The sequence below is a fragment of the Arachis ipaensis genome, chromosome B03 (assembly GCF_000816755.2).
Source record: "Arachis ipaensis cultivar K30076 chromosome B03, Araip1.1, whole genome shotgun sequence".
Lineage (NCBI taxonomy): Eukaryota > Viridiplantae > Streptophyta > Magnoliopsida > Fabales > Fabaceae > Arachis > Arachis ipaensis.
Window position 1 is genome coordinate 67,142,862 of NC_029787.2, and position 6,956 is coordinate 67,149,817.

General features: G+C 36.0%; 1 pseudogene; it reads left to right on the forward strand.

Moving 5' to 3' along the window:
• Positions 417 to 6,956, forward strand: part of LOC107630546 — an 8,214-nt pseudogene continuing 1,674 nt past the window's right edge.

A 6,956-nucleotide genomic window follows, 5' to 3' on the forward strand; every position in this document is an offset into this window, starting at 1 on the left:
AGATGACAAAGACACTGTATAACTTATGAATACAATTATACATAGAAATAAAAAAATTAATGGATACAATTATACAATCACCTCCAAATTTTAGTTGTGCAAAAAATTAGCAAGAATAGAGAGGAAGAAAGAGAAAGAGAAAAAGACATGAAATTATGTTAGAAGAGATAAAAAAAAATGTGTAAAGTAAATGCTGATTTATATAGTAAATATTATTAATATTTTGATAATTAAAAACGATATTCAATTTTCTAATTTTATTTTTTATGAATCATGACAATATGTATTTTTAGTAATATTATTTCAACTAAATGATATTAAAAAAAAATGTAAATTGTTGAAGGAAAAAGAAGTGATATATAGACGATAAAGACACTACATAACTCATGAATACAATTACTCAAAGAAATAAAAAAAATTCATGAATACAATCCACCGAGCTTCTGAAAACCGGTTCAAATTGACCAGTCAAACCGGTCAAATCGCAAGCCGATAGAAAAAATGACTCGGACAGATGTTAAAACCGACATTTTGAAAAATCGATATTAGACCGTCGAACCGGTCAGTCAAACCGAACGGAACCCGGCTGGTTTTCTAAATTTTTGCAAAAAGCCAAAAACAGCGCCGCTTGGATTGAACCCTAACCATTACCCAACCCTCACTCCAAAACGGCAAAACGCGCAGCACTCCCCCTATCACCCTTGACCTTGAGCTGCTCCTTCCTCATCGTCATCGAGCTCCTCCCTCACTCCCTGAGTTCCGTCCAGCCACCGGCCTGCTACCGCCGCCGTCGGAACTTCGAGCTTCGAAGTCGCCATCGAAACTTTCTTTCCCTCCATCTTGCAGCCACCGTTTGAGCTTCGAAACCACCGTCACCGGTCTCGCCTCCTGCCTCTGTCCCGCGGCTACTGTCCCGCCGGTGCCAACTCTATTCCACCGGTCAGCCCTTCGGATTATATACTCTTCCTGAGCCAGAGGTGTGCTTTATATGTAGTTTCCCTGTTTTGATTTTAACATGGTGCTCATTTTAAGGGCAATATTATTTAAAATACTCTGCTTTTGTCTTACTTCATATATACAGAAACCTAAAAGTGTACTACATTTTGTTTGTCATTGTTATAAAAAAGACTTAATATATGCATTTTTAGAACTTTTGTCGGTGCAGGTGAACTTCTTAGCCAAACTGGTGGCTTTGAAACCCGGAGATACTGTGCTTGGCATGATAAGAAATGTAATGCAAGGAAAAGATGAAGGTGTTGACAATGCTGGTAATGATGATGAAGGAAATGCTGAAAGGGTATGTTGAATCGGCAAATGTGTTACTTAACTGGAGTATGTTAAGTGTGAGTAGTAAGAAGTAAAAATTTAAAATGGGGTAGAAAAGCCTAAGATGAGGAGAACACACTGTGTTATGCAAATTTTAGGCAATAAATATATTATACGTAGCATATCAATGTGCTCCTTTTCTTCTGTCATTTAGTTGTTAGGGGGAATTTTTAGCAAATTCTTTAGGAAAATAAATCATCTCTCTTTTCCTGCGTGAGAACTTATTTAAAATTTTATACACAAATATCATCTATGAAACATTCTCCCCCATCTTGTTTCTGTTAACATACTCACCCTAAGTTTTATGCATGAATGCAAATTATAGCAACATAACATGTATAACTTTCATTATAATCAGGTGAGTGCGACAGGAAGGAAGTCGCATCCAGTACGTCCTGGCATGTTTCTTGAGACCGTTTCCAAGTTAATGTCAAAGTCATGCTTGTTACATTTTATTCTTTGGTATGAAGCAAATTGGACTACGATGATATCTTTTATGCACTTTTTTATTTTTTTGTTATCTACAGTGAATTTGAAGTGTCGCGGGTTTCACCCATGTGATCATCTTATTAATTAGAGCTTGTGAGTTTATGCTAATTTTGTAAAAGAGCTTATTTGGTTTATGTTTCTTTTGTTGAAAGCTTTATGTTCCTGAAGAATTTATTTGTAAAGATTTTATCATAGTATATGTTATAGCTTATAAATGGAAATCAAATGAGCTCTAACTCTCTTGCGTGCTTATGTCTTTCTGTTTGTCTGATTAAAGTGCTTGACTTATGTATTCTTAGGACTGAGTGAATTTATACCAAGACAAATTGGAATGTTTGCTTGATTTAATGCAAGGTATGTGCTTATTTTTTAATAATGTGTTGAATATGTGGGTTTGAAGAGGCCTTTTAGTGCAAAAATTCTAGTTTGTATTAGCATTGTCACTACTAAAAAACTAGTTATTATAGAGGGATATTTCCGAAAGATTTTATCCCACAAAAATACAGATAGATTTTACGAGGGATTTTTTGTCGGAAACGAAGAAAAATGAATTAGCATAAATTACAGACAGGAAAAAAAATTCGTCGATAATTCTGTCGGAAAAATTCATTTTTTTCGTGGGATATAGTTACCAACGGAAAATCCATTTGTAATTAAATGAACAAATACACTGCATTTTATTAAATTATTATAGACAGAAAATCTGTCTATAATTTAAAATATTCCGTCGGAAATATTAAAATAAAGATTTAGGATCACATTCTCCTCTTCATTTCAAACCACACTTCCGCTCCTCCACAATCATCCCCTCTAAATGCTCCTTCGCCGCGCTATCAGCCTTGCACCGCCGTCGCACCGAACCTCTATTGCACTGAACTTCCATCGCACCGAGGCTCTATCGTACCCGTTCCCGGTTATTCTCCGTCGCACCCCTTCCGTCAGCCTTGCTCGCGTCGCTCCCTTTCGAACCCTAATGTGTGTTTCTCTCTTCGATCTCGTCACTGGTGCTTGCTCTTCTCCGTGTGTTGCTGCGTTTCTCTCTTCGATCTTGCCTCAGCTGTGTAGGTAACCCTAATCTCCTTTCTCTTTCATCGCTGTTTTCTTTCATTCAATTCCATCGCTAACTCTAATTATATTATCCTATGTTCCATCGCTAACTCTAATTCTATTTCCTATTCTATGATAAGAACTTGTAACGGTTACAGTTCTTTATTTTGTGTTCTTATAAACTTGTTTGTGAAATCAAGGTTCCTGAATGCATTGACTAGTTTCATTTTGGTTGAATTTTTTGGGGTTTAGGTTTTTATTGATTCACAGTGTCTCAGCGATTGAAGATTAGTGTCCATGTTAACTTGGTCTTCCATATAGGACTGAGAATCAAGATGCTATAGATGCCGCAATTGTTGGTATACTTGCTGATCCAAAGGAGGTAAATATATTCCCAAATTGATTTTTCAATATAAGAAATTAAAAGAGAAAAAATATATGTTGAATTTAAAGGTAAGAATTTCTAAATCTTAATGTAAATTTTGCAGGCAAGAGCTGGAATCAGGGAGGTCCATTTTTTCCCTTTCAATCCTAGAGACAAGAGGACTGCTCTAACTTACATTGAATTTGATGAAAATTGGCATAGATCCAGCAAAGGTGCTCCTTAGCAGGTAAAAATATTCTATTATTGGCACCAGCTGATTATTTTTGTGCAGGGGACTTAACAATATTCTTTTCTCCCGGTTTAGATATTGAACCTCTGCAACTGCAAAGAGGATGTGAGGAGGAAGGCTATGCAACTATTGTTAAGATTGCTGAGCGTGGGCTCCGATCTTTGGGGGTTGCTAGACAGGTTTGACAAAATAAAGGATATTAACATTTATAGTTTACAACTTGGTTGAATGAGTTTTTATTCATAATTGCTGCTTGAATATCTTTATATAACAGGAAGTACCTGAGAAATCAAAAGATGCTCCTGGTGCACCATGGCAATTTGTTGCACTGCTACCACTATTTGATCCTCCCAGGCATGATAGCGCTGAAACTATCACAAGAGCCCTGAACCTTGGTGTTAATGTAAAAATGATTACTGGTAAGATTTGTGGTGTTATTTTTCTTTTTTGTTCATACCATTAACTCAAATCATGTTGCTTAGAAATTTCTTTTGGGTTTCTTTTTCTCTAGGTGATCAGCTTGCTATTGCCAAGGAAACTGGAAGAAGGCTTGGCATGGGAACAAACATGTACCTTCATCCTCATTGCTTGGTCAAAGCAAGGATGCTGCAGTTTCAGCTCTTCCAGTTGATGAGTTGATTGAGAAAGCTGATGGATTTGCTGGAGTGTTTCCTAGTAAGGATAATATATATTTGAGTATGCATCTTGTCTTATGTCAAATGTTTAAAATAGTTACCAATAAAATCTCCTGGTAAAATAATAATACTGATGGTAGCATCATCCATTTTGTTTTGGTACTAAAACAAAATGGACTGCAACTTACAACAATACTAGCAGTGGTGAGCTCTATTATAAATTTATACATTAAATTCATCTATGAAAAGTTAACATGATATCACCTACTAGTGAAAATTGTGACAGTTATGAACACTAACTTTCTGTTGTTGCAGGATGTTAGGGACTTGGGTATTATGGGTGCTCAAAGTCCCACATCGAGTAGTATGGGATGCTTGATGTTATATATAAGGAGAGTGGTTCTTCTCCCTTAACAGCTTGCTTTTAAGGTGTGGTTTTCCACTTTCCTTAGATACCTAACAATGGTATCAGAGCCTGGTTGTCGGCACCATGGAAAGGGCTACCTATAGGCTGGATTAAGGTGAATACCGAATACTGATAGACCGTAGCAAAGTGGCTACCGTTGGGTCAGTGTTGATAGAGTGAAGCCGCCGTGGACGTCGGCTCTCCAGGGCCGGTGTATTGTTAGGGACTTGGGTATTATGGGTGCTCAAAGTCCCACATCGAGTAGTATGGGATGCTTGATGTTGTATATAAGGAGAGTGGTTCTTCCCCCTTAACAGCTAGCTTTTAAGGTGTGGTTTCCCACTTTTCTTAGATACCTAACACAGGACAAGTTTGGTGTAAGGTCTCTGAGACACAGCCCTGCAGAAATGATGGCAGCCCTTTACCTACAAGTCAGTATTATTAGCCAGCCCTTTATCTACATGGTTGATCTTAATTGATCCATAAACCTCAATATTCTTAACTAAACTTGTTCAATTAAAATAGACTGCGTGCATGTTTGGGCGCCATTATTTTGTTAAAAAAAGATCTTTTTCAATGAAAAAAGATCTTTTTTTTATTTTTTAACGTGTTTGGCAAATTTCTAGTAGTAAAAGTAAAAGCACTAGTAAAATAAAAAAAAGATCTTTTTTGAGAAGCTGTAATTTACATCTTTTTTTAAAAGATCTTTTTTCCTTAAAAAAAAGATGTTTTTCGTGTAATAAATAAACAAAAAAGTACTTTTATATTTTTATACCCAAACATAATTGATAGATAAAAAGACCTTTTTACGTGAGATATCCAAACATAAAATTACTTTTACTTTTCTATAAGATCTTTTAAAAAAAGATAACTCGAAAAAAGATTTTTTCTCAAAAGCTCACCCAAACAAGCCCTGCATTCACCACAAAGAAAGACTATGGCAAAGAAGAGAGATAGAGGCACAATGGGCTGTTGCACAGAGAAATCTTCATGGTCTTCAGCCACCAGAAACAACCAATCTTTTCAATGACAAGTATAGCTACAGGGAACTTTCAGAGATTGCTGAGCAAGCAAAAAGACGTGCTGAGGTTGCAAGGTAAGCTTTCACTTTAGTTACTAGTTACTACACTTGTATTATATAACGTTGATTAATGATTGAATAAAGGATAAATTACACTTAACTCTCTTGAGATTACACATGACCCTATGAAAATATACTAAATTAGAGATTTTGTTTGAATTGGTTAACAGTTTGAAGGAGTGGATTTGTTGAGCATTGAATTGAATCAGATTGGGTACATTTTGAAATGGACTCTGTTGAAAGAGTTTGTTGCATGCATTCTACCTGTTTGCTGTTTTGCCTATTTCTGGCTTTCTGTCATCATTATTCAGGAGAAATTAGGAATAGATTTTGTGTCTGTGAAAGTGGAATGAGCTTGTAGGGTCTCAAAATCCATGGAGATTAATGGTAAATTAATTTGGTATAAGAAAACATGCATGCGCTTTTCAGTCAAATAATGATCCTTTCAACCTTTAAGTCCTTATGGTTATTTATTAACATTCTCTTAAAATGCTGATTCTTTTATGCATTCTTGTTGTTCTGTCAAGCAAGGCATCTGAAGCGGTTGAGCATCATTACGTGAATGCAAGTGATCTCAACTTGTTGGAGGCACATGAAGCTGAAGCGTCCTTAGCTGGAAGGGTGCTTACACTCTTATGGTAGGACTCACCCTTATTCAAACTGCTGCCGCTAAAGGAGCAGGTACACTACTCTCTACTCTCAAAACTTGTAATAATTATATTCCTAAATTAAAACATTTTATTTTCTTCTACTGTTACACCTTCTTCTACTTCTTCTCAATAATATTTGTACTAAAATTTATTATAATCATTATCATTAGTTATTAACATATATATGCATTTGAACATTGAACTGTTTTATATGCTACTATATATAATGTGAAACTCTTTTTAGTATTGATGAGGTGATATATAATGCAACATATGTTATTCATGTAGGCAACATATGATTTTTCGTTTTATGTATGAATAATTTGTGGAAGAAGAAGCCAGAGCATACATAAAACTGAGTGTGTGAATAGATACACATTCAACTTCCTATCCACTTTCCTACCGCTAAAGAACCCATGGCTAACCCAAAAAGTCATTACTCCATGGCCATCCAACCCCAACAACCACCCTCCTCAGTTACCGGAAAACACAGGATTCTCATGACTGCCCCAAACTTCCTCAGGCTCTTATCCATTCTATTCTCCGCCGTTTCCGTCGCCGTCATGGTCACCTCCAACCAAACGGTTTCCCTCTTCTCCTTGTCCCTTGAGGCTCACTTTTACTACTCTTCAGCTTTCAAGTAAGCCTCCAATTATTTTTGTTAATCCTCAATTTCTATATATATGAAAAGAAATATATATATATATA